General features: G+C 44.2%; 1 protein-coding gene across 1 annotated transcript in view; it reads right to left on the bottom strand.

Moving 5' to 3' along the window:
• Positions 1-12,343, bottom strand: part of si:ch211-186j3.6 (neural-cadherin) — a 666,499-nt gene that overhangs the window by 629,859 nt on the left and 24,297 nt on the right.

Raw genomic sequence — 12,343 nt, 5'->3', positions numbered from 1 at the left:
TGTGAAATGAATAGAAAATAGAGTCAAGACATTGACAAGGTTAGAAATAATGATTTGTATTTGAAATAAGATTTTTTTTACATCAAACTTTGCTTTCGTCAAAGAATCCTCCATTTGCAGCAATTACAGCATTGCAGACCTTTGGCATTCTAGCTGTTAATTTGTTGAGGTAATCTGGAGAAATTGCACCCCACGCTTCCAGAAGCAGCTCCCACAAGTTGGATTGGTTGGATGGGCACTTCTTTGAGCAGATTGAGTTTCTGGAGCATCACATTTGTGGGGTCAATTAAACGCTCAAAATGGCCAGAAAAAGAGAACTTTCATCTGAAACTCGACAGTCTATTCTTGTTCTTAGAAATGAAGGCTATTCCATGCGAGAAATTGCTAAGAAATTGAAGATTTCCTACACCGGTGTGTACTACTCCCTTCAGAGGACAGCACAAACAGGCTCTAACCAGAGTAGAAAAAGAAGTGGGAGGCCGCGTTGCACAACTGAGCAAGAAGATAAGTACATTAGAGTCTCTAGTTTGAGAAACAGACGCCTCACAGGTCCCCAACTGGCATCTTCATTAAATAGTACCTGTTAGAGCCTGTTTGTGCTGTCCTCTGAAGGGAGTAGTACACACCGGTGTAGGAAATCTTCAATTTCTTAGCAATTTCTCGCATGGAATAGCCTTCATTTCTAAGAACAAGAATAGACTGTCGAGTTTCAGATGAAAGTTCTCTTTTTCTGGCCATTTTGAGCGTTTAATTGACCCCACAAATGTGATGCTCCAGAAACTCAATCTGCTCAAAGAAGTGCCCATCCAACCAATCCAACTTGTGGGAGCTGCTTCTGGAAGCGTGGGGTGCAATTTCTCCAGATTACCTCAACAAATTAACAGCTAGAATGCCAAAGGTCTGCAATGCTGTAATTGCTGCAAATGGAGGATTCTTTGACGAAAGCAAAGTTTGATGTAAAAAAAATCTTATTTCAAATACAAATCATTATTTCTAACCTTGTCAATGTCTTGACTCTATTTTCTATTCATTTCACAACATATGGTGGTGAATAAGTGTGACTTTTCATGGAAAACACGAAATTGTTTGGGTGATCCCAAACTTTTGAACGGTAGTGTATATATATATATATAGAGAGAGAGAGAGAGAGCATATATATATATATATATATATATATATATATATATATATATAGCATATATGTCTTGCACTTTCCTTCAAGGTAATGCTAATGCTAATGTAATATATATATATGACATCTTTTTTTGGGGGGTCCCCCCCCTTTTTTTCTCCCAATTGTACCTGGCCAATTACCACTCTCTGTTGCTGCTCCACCCACTCTGCCAATACAGGGAGGGTTGCAGACTACCACATGCCTCCTCCAACACATGTGGAGTCGCCAGCTGCTTCTTTTCACCTGACAGTGAGGAGTTTCATCAAGGGGACGTAGCGCATGAGAGGATCACGTTATTCCCCCCAGTTTCCCCTCCCCCCAAACAGGTGCGCTGACCGACCAGAGAAGGCGCTAGTGCAGCAACCAGGACACGTACCCCACATCCGGCTTCCCACCCGCAGACACGGCCAATTGTGTCTGTTGGGACGCCCGACCAAGCCGGAGGTAACATGGCAATTTGAACCGGAGATCCCCGTGTTGGTAGACAACGGAATAGACTGCCACGCTACCCGGACACCCCTTTGACATCTATTTAAATTTGGGTATAGCCCTTAGACTTCTTCTCACTCTCCCTGTGACAGTAGCTTCCGGTGAGAGAAGTTCCTCATCACTAAAACTCATTAAAATGTATGTCAAATCAACTGTCACAAGACAGACAGGCTGTCTTCACTCTCCATTCTCTCCATCGAGCATGAAGTTAGGAAGTCACTGCACATGGAATTAGTGATTGCAAGATTTGCTGAGGCCAAGGCCCACAAGGTCAAAATGTAATATATTAATAATAATAACAATAGATTACTTTTATGTAGCGCTTTGTGTTGATACACAAAGTACTTCACAGTGTCAAAACTGTGCCTCTCCACCAGACACAATATAGCCTCATGGCATATGACGTACCACAACTTCTGAGAATCCATTAAAGAGATCCATCACTGTTCTGATTACTCTAGACACAACTACAGAGCAGCAGCTGAATAGTCCCCTATGTTCCACACCCACAAAACCTGAGCTGATTAGGGAGAGAAAGAAAGACAAACTCATCCAATGTAAATAAAAAAATACATTCAAGGATGATGAAGAGAAAGAGAGACAAAGATGAAGAGAAAAGGTAGACATTTTTAACAGCTACTACTACTACTACTTTCAGCTGCTCCCGTTAGGGGTCGCCACAGCGGATCATCCGTTTCCATTTTTAACTGCATATTACACTCACTGGCCATTTTATTAGGTACACCTTGCTAGTGCCGGGTTGGACCCCCTTTTGCCTTCAGAACTGCCTTAATCCTTCGTGGCATAGCTTCAACAAGGTACTGGAAACATTCCTCAGAGAGTTTGGTCCATATTGACATGATAGCATCACGCAGTTGCTGCAGATTTGTCGGCTGACCCTACCATCCGAATGTCGCAGCAGAAATCGAGACTCATCAGACCAGGCAACGTTTTTCCAATCTTCTATTGTCCAATTTTGGTGAGCCTGTGCGAATTGTAGCCTCAGTTTCCTGTTCTTAGCTGACAGGAGTGGCACCCGGTGTGGTCTTCTGCTGCTGTAGCCCATCTGCCTCAAGGTTCGACGTGTTGTGCGTTCAGAGATGCTCTTCTGCATACCTCGGTTGTAATGAGTGGTTATTTGAGTTGCTGTTGCCTTTCTGTCAGCTCGAACCAGTCTGGCCATTCTCCTCTGACCTCAACAAGGCATTTTCGCCCACAGAACTGCCGCTCACTGGAAATTTTCTCTTTTTCGGACCATTCTCTGTAAACCCTAGGGATGGTTGTGCGTGAAAATCCCAGTAGATCAGCAGTTTCTGAAATACTCAGACCAGCCCGTCCGGCACCAACAACCATGCCACGTTCAAAGTCACTTAAATCACCTTTCTTCCCCATTCTGATGCTCGGTTTGAACTGCAGCAGATCGTCTTGACCATGTCTACATGCCTAAATGCATTGAGTTGCTGCCATGTGATTGGCTGATTAGAAATTTGCGTTAACGAGCAGTTGGATAGGTGTGCCTAATAAAGTGGCCGGTGAGTGTATATTTATTATTTTTGCATCTCAATAATTGAGCTCTTATTGTCTTGTGTGATATCATCTCACTTTAGTAACACAAGATATGACAGAAGACCATAAACCACTTCTCCAAGGTGTGCAGCAGCAAGCAGGTCCAGTAAAGAGGTCTATCAGAGAACCTGCTGGAAAATCAAGGTAAATGATGACAACCAATGACAGGTCTTCCATGTGAATGCACCGTAAAGTACAATCTTATTGTACAGAGATCATATTGTTTACGAAAATAAGATTTTACAGTGGGGGCACTTGTTAAACTGAATATGTTTTGCCGTTTTTTTTTTTTTTACATATGTGATTCCAGATGTCTGGACATCATTGCTGTGTGAAGACTGGAGAAGAGCAGAAGTTACAAGTAGGTCTTTCTTATATAAATAAGGATTGAAAATGGGGGAGAATAAGGGATGTGCAGGGCCCCATGCCTGTGTTTGCCTTAGGCTAAGAAAATTACTAAATCTGCCACTGATAAATTTATATAATAATTATAATGAATTCTCTTTCTTAAAATGTAATCAGTATTAGGTCTACTTTACATTATTGCACTATGGGGTCACTGGTCTTATTCAATACAGTTGTACAGTGTGATTTACAGATTTTTTAAGACATGAGTCCTGAGGGTCATGAGATTTAAATAATTGTATTATTGAGGCATTATTACTGGATATGTTCTTAGGTTGTATTATATAGGTCATTATTACTCAAATTTCCATCGGTGTGTTATAATTTGACTCTCACCCCAGCTGTTCTTTTTACATTGGCCAACACAAAGTTCCATCTAACAAATGACTGTAGCCTAAAAAGTGCAGTGGGTGTAAGGCAGGCTTCACTCCGTCTATACGTAGATAGCCATATAATTGCATTGTAATTCATTTGTCAGGGACACATGCCCCAGGAGTGTCATGTCTAGCAACACCCCTGAGTCAGTATCTTCAGCTGTGCATCAAGACACTCAAGAGAGTATACAATCACATCGAAACACACATACACACACACACACACACACACACACACACACACACACACACACACACACACACACACACACACACACACACACACACACACACTTGATGGACTGTACGCATGCAGTTCAAAAGGGAATTTATTAGTTTAACTGACATGACCGGTTGGAGGGGGGGGGGTGACAAAATGGGGAGACACAGGGAATCAGGAAAAATGACAGCCTTGATACATCAATGATTCACAGAGATCCACAATTGAGACTGTCTTTCTGATTGCTGTTCACACGAGACCTCTCATGGTAAAAGTGGGGCAATCAGTGTGACAAGATTGGCATCAATAAGCAGCCAAGGGACTTTATGTGGACAATCAGACTATAAACACAAAATGCAGTGGGACCGACTGAGTGAGCGCACATCAAGCAACCACAAAGCTAACCAGGGACTCTGGGACACCGGTGTCCGCACTTTGTATTCCTTTGTGATGAATGTTTTGAAACTTTTCTCTCCCAGAAAAACCAATGAAAAAGAATAAAAGACTTTATTTCTTCACAAGACTGTTAATTTTTTTTTTTTTTGAAACGGTTGTGTCAGGGCCTTTATTTGGGAAGCAACATCAAGGACTGTTTCTTTTCTCTCTTTTTTTCCCCTCCAAGACCTCAATGAGCTGTGCGGAGAGCTGTTCCAAGTGAGAGAGTATTTACACAAACACTTGCCACATTAAGCACCACAGTGTGAAGGTGAAGGTCAAGGCATGCAAATTACAATTGCATGGATATGTGACTGAAGTACCATAGACACATCAGACACATGCACTGAGATGTGAAGTGCTATCGCTCAGGGAGCTCTTGAGGGTGTCAGTCAGGTTAGAGGTTGTGTGTAACACTCGACAAATTGGTGGTTTATCAGATGAAACCCCTAATACTACCCTTATAGAGTTAATATTCATACTCTGCAAACACACCATTTCCTTTATCAACCCACAAATGGCTTTGTAGATAAAAACTCTGCTCCTTTTTGTTGACCTTCCCTCATTTAACTCCTTCTCTTCTTACATCCTTTCCACATTCCCTTCTCCATCCATGTTGTCTGTTTTTTTCCATCTAGAGTCCAAACACATTTTTGCTGTTTTGCTCCCAGACTACAACTCAGACACTTATCCTTACATTAAGTATTACCCAGAGACTGTAGTATACTTAAATGGTATGTTACACTTCTGAACAAGTTTTATCGCAGTTGCAAAAGTCCCCTTCATTTCTATCTGTATCAGTGATCGAGCTGTGTCAACAATAAATCATGCAAATACAGCAAAGGCAATCTATTCGGTGGTGTATATTTACCTCATAGGTACATATTACCAATCAGCAGGCTATCTAGCTTTCCCATCTCTCAGGTCATTTGTAGAGTGGTTGTTAAAAATCAAAGTCAAACTCATTTTTCTTCCCCTGTCACATAAATATAAGATTAATTTTACGATTTTATGCGTTTGATCAGGCGGCACGGTGCCGCCGTGGTTAGCACGGTCGCCTCACAGCAAGAAGGTCCTGGATTCGAGCCCCAGGGTAGTCCAACCTTGGTGGGTCATCCCGGGTCGTCCTCTGTGTGGAGTTTGCATGTTCTTCCCGTGTCTAGGTGGGTTTCCTCCAGGGGCTCCGGTTTCCAAAGTCCAAAGACATGTAAGTCAGGCGAATTGGCGGTACTAAATTGTCCCTAGGAATGAATGGGTGTGTGTGTGTGTCGGCCCTGTGATGGCCTGGTGGCCTGTCCAGGGTGTCTCCCCGCCTGCTGCCCAATGACTGCTGGAATAGGCTCCAGCATCCCCGCGAGCAGGATAAGCGGTTAAGACAATGGATGGATGGATGGATGTGTTTGATAATTTCAATTCTCCAACAAATTTAGTAAATACAACTTTGTGAAGAATGTTTCAGCGATGAAAAGATAGAAATTAAGTGCATGATTGCTAGCAGCCATACGCTAGTTTGCATTATGTATACATTGACTTTAGTTGATCATTTAAGTTTCAGTCATTTTCCTGTCCTTGTCTAAAACCGTGCCAGCATACAGGATATTGTTGGCATACGTGTTGTTGATTATGTGTTTGATTTTGTTTTTTTGTTTGATATTTGGATTTTGTTTGTCAAGTAGTATAAAAACATCTTGTTGTGCTGTCAGATACTGGAAATTTCTCTCTCCCTCTCCCAGACTATTCTCAGCCACTATCTCAGGACTATCCCTGACCTCTCTTTAGAACCTGTCATCCTGTTTTGGCATCCTGGTTTAGCACCGCTGCTGTGGTCCAGGGCTGAGTGTCTCCTCTCTGGCTACTGGCTTCAGTAGCTACTGCTGCACTTCTGTTGCTGATATCTACTACTACTACTACTACTAATACTTTCGGCTGCTCCTGTTAGGGGTCGCCACAGTGGATCATCCATTTCCATCTCTTCTTGTCCTCTGCATCTTCCTCTGTCACACCAGCCACCTGCAAGTCCTCCCTCACCACATCCATAAACCTCCTCTTTGGTCTTCCTCTTTTTCTCTTCCCTGGCAGCTCCAGGGTTCTGTTGCTGATATGATGTTCATAAAATACTTTGCATTGGAAAATCTGAACCTCAGCCGCCACATCACTTCAAACTGCCTCACTGACACTACTTCCCCCGGACTCTTACATCACCCCCGCTATGTCCACAGGGCCTCTCGATGTAAGTCTGTTTACTCTGAACATGCTATTCCATCTGTGCTGTCTGACCGGCACTCTATCACACTGTGACGTCGACATCATCACAACAAACTACTCATTCACTCTGGCAATCTGAAGCCCCTGGTTTGTGTTGACAGTGTTACCCCTCCCACAGCGCCTGCCTCAGCATCTATGAATGACACTGCAACGTTCATGCTACTGAACCCTCACTCCTTAAACAATAAAGCACTACTCATCCATGACTTCATCATGGACAGGAAAATTGATTTTCTATGCCTAAATGACACATGGCAAAATTAGTAGGACTTTGTGACACTAAATCAAGCCACACCCCCAGGCTATGTGTACATACAGAAACCTCACTCCATGGGTCGTGGTGGTGGGCTTGCTATTATACATCGAGGTGACATTCTGGTTAAAGAACTTCCAGTACTCAATGTCTCCTCGTTTGAGTGTGTTGCCTTCACACTAGCTGGGTCAGCACAGCTTCAGGTGGTCCTTGTTTACCGCCCCCCCTAAAGCCTCCACTACCTTCATGTCTGAGCTATCTGAGCTACTCACCTCTGTCTGCTCTATATGACTCCATCTACACTCTTGTTAGGTGATTTCAATATTCATGTGAACTTCAGTAGCTGCATGTTTGCCGTTGAATTCCTGTCATTACTGGACTGCTTTTACTTCACACAGCCTGTTCAAGCTCTCGCCCATGCCAAAGGTCACACTCTGGATCTAGTGTACTCTACTGGTACAACTCCTCTCCATTTGAAGTTCCTGAACCTTGCCATATCCGACCATCATGCCATCCACTTTGCTATTCCTGTCCCGCTGCCCAGGCAGCACACAAAACGTACCATCATGAGATGGTACGCGAGATGACTTTTTCAAGGTCCGTTTGAGATAGAAAATGTTTAACTTTTTGCGATGTTCCTAATTTGGAGAAAACAAGACTGTGCTGCCCTAGTGATTCGTTTGTCAAAACAGAGCTTGGAGTCAAAAAAGACATCCAAATTGCGGGCACAGTGTGCAACATTGAAGGACAGACTCCTTAGCCTCTTTTCCAGCTCACCAGTTAGGTTAGGGAGGTCAAATAAAAGGACCTCAGATTTGGACTCATTGAACCGGAGGAAGTTTTGTGACATCCATCACTTAATATTAGATAAACAAGACATAACACAAGAAAGATAATGTGTCATTACCAGTAAGCGGGACATAAAGCTGGGTGTCATCTGCATAACAGGGAAAATTAATATTATGGTGACAGATGATCTGACCCAGGGGGAGCATGTAAATGGAAAATAATAACGGACCAAGAATTGACCCCTGGGGGACACCACACATCAGCGGGGTTGAGGATGAGGATAATTCTCCCATTATAATAGAAAAAGATCTGTCAGATAGGTGGGATTGGAACCAGGCCTTAATGCCAACATAGTTTCCAGGCCTACGTGAAGACATATAAAGAAGCTCTCTCCCAGGCCAAAATGTATTACTACTCCATTAACATTGGCAATGAGCAAAATTACCCCAGAATGCTGTTCTCCACCATCAACCAACTACTTTGCCCCCTTGATGCCCCCACCCTTCAGGTGCCCCTGATGCCTGCTCCAAGTTCCTGGACTTCTTCAAGGCCAAAGTGGATTCAATCCACCAGCAGCTTCTGGTACCTGCCCCCCCCGCATGCACCTCAGTTGCAGGATGATGCTCCCCCCGCTGTGTGCCTACCTAAGTGCTGCCTCTCCTCTTTCTACCCTGTGGATGCTCCTCAAGTTGCTAAGTTGGTTACCATAGCCAAGGCTTCCACCGCTTCCCTGGACCCCATGCCCACCGTCCTGGTCAAGGCATGTTTACCTACCCTGTACCCCATAATTGTGGACATTATCAACTCCTCTTTGGAATCTGGCATAGTACCCCCCAGTTTCAAAATGGCTGCAGTCACTCCATCCTCAAAAGCCAGGCCTGGACCCAGATGACCTCACTAACTACCAGCTGTTCTCCAACCTTACATTTCTCAGTAAAATCCTGGAAAGAGTAGCTGCTGCCCAACTCCACCAGCACATGTCCAACCATGAGCTCTATGAACCCCTCCAATCTGGCTTCAGAGCACAACACAGCATGGAGACTATCCTTATCAAAATCACCAATGACCTCCTCATTGCTGCTGATTCCGGTCACATCAGTATTCTCATCCTCCTGGACCTCTCTGTAGTCTTCAACACTGTTTCCCACACCATTATCCTCAACCACTTATCTGAATACCTAGGCCTCACTGGTGTAGCTCTCTCCTGGTTCCAGTCACATCTCACCAACAGGAAACAGTTTGTCACCATCAGAGAGTCCAGTTCCACCTCAGCCCCAGTCAAACAAGGCATGCCACAAGGTTCTGTGCTTGGACCCCTCCTCTTTACCATCTCCAACCTCCCCCTTGGTCAGCTCATCCACCACCAGTTTGTTTCCATTGCTATGCTGATGACATGCAGCTTAATCTCAGCACTAGACCATCCTCTCAGCTCTCCCCACAATCCCTTGTTAACTGCCTAAACCAAATAAAAATCTGGATATCATTAAATCTACTCAAGCTAAATACCAATAACACTGAGCTCATGCTGTTGCTTCCAAGGTGCTGCTCCGGAAGGGTGGAGGCCTTCTCCATGAGGTGGATGGCTGCTCCATCAGTCCATCCCCAGAACTGTGCAACCTTGGTGTCATTCTAGACTCCACCCTCTCATTCCAGTCACACATCAAATCTGTCACGAAATCTGCTTTCTTTCACCTCAAAAACATCTCTAGACTCCGGTCATTACTCTCAGATTCCGTGGCAGAGACCCTCATCCATGCCTTCATCACCTCCCGTCTGGATTATTGCAATGGAGTCCTGTCTGGGGTACCTAGCAAAGCCGTAGACAGGCTTCAGTATGTGCAGAATTCAGCTGCCAGGGTGATCACCCACACCAAACCCTGACAACACATCACTCTCACCCTTGTCCACCTTCACTGGCTCCCGGTCAAATCCCGCATTTCTTATAAAATATTCCTCCTCGTCTATAAATCCCTCCATGCCCATACCCCCCACTACCTAGCAGACCTCCTCAACCCCTATATTCCATCCTGGAATCTGCAGTCTGCAGACACGGGCCTGCTTGCCATCCCTCACATCAGCCTGCAGACTTTTGAGGATAGAGTCTTCAATGTGGCAGCCCCCATCCTTTGGAACTCTATTCCAGCAGAGATCCGCAACACTGCTTCTTTGGACAATTTTAAAAGACTACTGAAAGCCTACCTTTTTACTAAGGCCTACGGTCTGTAGTCTTTTGACCTTTGTTTACTTTTTTTTTTTTGTTCTTATAAAGTGTAAAGCATCCTTGAGTTCCTTGAAAGGTGCTATACTAAACTAAGTTGTTGTTGTTGTTGTTGCTGTTGTTGAGAGAGAGAGAGACACACAGTGATGAAGGGAGAGAGACAACGCATTGGGGACCTCACAAGTGTCTACACTGCTTAAACTGGTGATTCTTTCCCTTGACAAGCAAGTTCTATAAAGACAAAAATGTGAATGCAATATTAAAAGTAAAATCCAAAACTCAAGCTCTGTCGTTCCAACAGAATATTAAATTTTACACCATGTGAAACTTCTCAACTTTTCATGAGTGTGTGTGTGTGTGTGTGTGTGTGTGTGTGTGTGTGTGTGTGTCCATTCTTTCTTGCATGTCTTTGTGTGAGTGGGTGGGTGTTTGCATGTATCGTATTCAATCCTTGCCATCTTATCCACACCACAAATTTCAAATTCACATGCTCAAAGGTGTGTGGTCTGTGCTCAGGCGCATGGTTGCGAGCCCCATGTTGATGCCTCCTCCCTTATCATTCACATCTCTTTCCCCATTACACTGACGAATGGTGCCGGTGCAGCCATTAGGCAGGCACTGTTGACATGGATAGGTCAGGGTCTCACGCAAACCCCCAGCATTCCAGTTGCGCCATCAGTCATGAGTGACTTGAAAACACAGAGGGTTCAAACAGACAAATAAGCCGACGGCACCACAGCAGTGGACAATTGTTTTTTCTCCTCCTTGGACTACAAAGTGTGTGTGTCTGTGTGTGTGTGTGTGTGTGTGTGTGGGTGTGTGGGTGTGCTGGGGGAGGAGGTTGCTGCATGGGTCACATGGGATGCAGAGGGGTGGAAGGAGGGCTATTAGCTGTGAGTGGCAGCGAATGTGCAGGAAGAGAAGAGAGCCCCGGGCAAACCAAGCACTGCCTGAAGATGGACAGTCGATCGATAATGAGAGGATAGATCAGAGAGCGACGGTCCTGATGACACAAATCAGCAAAAGAGAAAGGATGGAGACGAGGAAATGGGATGAGAGGGTGAAAGATGACCAAGCTTCGGAGGAGAGAGAAATTTTGAGGAAAAAAGAGATAGAACTCCAAAGTGAACCATCAAACCAGCTGGGTGGACACTTGAGGCGGGGGGGACATGAAAGGGATGATTTTAAAACACGGGTTACAGAGAAAAGAGTCAAGATGAATGATTTATGAATAAAGTTAAGAATTCTCCTCTCAATGGCTCATCTACTGTCAACTCAGCATTTGTCCAAGACACACCTCCACATCTTTGATGTCTACTCATTACAAGAAATTAAAAAAAAGAAAAAATCCTTACCTGTAATTGCTGACAAAGGTGTGTCTAATGTGTAGTATATGTGGGGTATGTGTGTCTCAGAGAGACAGAGAAAAAAGGAAAGATGAGGACAGAAAACGAAATTCAGCAACTAATATGTTTCTTTCATTAAAGCATTCATACTTTATAATGACAATAAAAATACATCAGACTTGTTTATAGTGCCTTTCTAAATACTCAAAGACGCTTTACCTTTGCTTATTTCCAACAGTCAATCACTGATCACTGGACGTTTGGGAAAAAAGAACCCATACACGTGCGCACACAATGAGTCACTGATGAGCACTAAGCATTGCTGCGATCTCTCAGTCAGTGATATTGATCTGCCATCACTGGCAGAGTATCTCTCCACTGCTGACAATCACACACACACACACACACACACACACACACACACACACACACACACACACACACACACACACACACACACACACACACACACACACACACACACGTATGCACACACACACACAAACAGACAAACACACACACAACACACACATGCGTGCATGCACACACACACACACATGGAGGCAATAATGTCACCCCAATGTGACCACATTTGAGGGTCTTCAGGACAACGGGCTGACAGACGGCACTTCAGTAAAGCATTGTGTGTGTGTGTGTGTGTCATGAGTTGTGGCTTGTAGTTCTGTGGGCTGAAAAGACTTTGCGTGACATTCATCTCCCACATCTATTCGATATCCAAACAGAGAACACAGCCCGCCACTCTCAACTTCGCATTCCTCCATCTTTCTCCCTCCCTCCCTCTCTCTTTA

The sequence above is a fragment of the Lampris incognitus genome, chromosome 4 (genome assembly GCF_029633865.1).
Source record: "Lampris incognitus isolate fLamInc1 chromosome 4, fLamInc1.hap2, whole genome shotgun sequence".
Taxonomy (NCBI): domain Eukaryota; kingdom Metazoa; phylum Chordata; class Actinopteri; order Lampriformes; family Lampridae; genus Lampris; species Lampris incognitus.
This window is presented reverse-complemented; position numbering and strand designations above follow the sequence as displayed.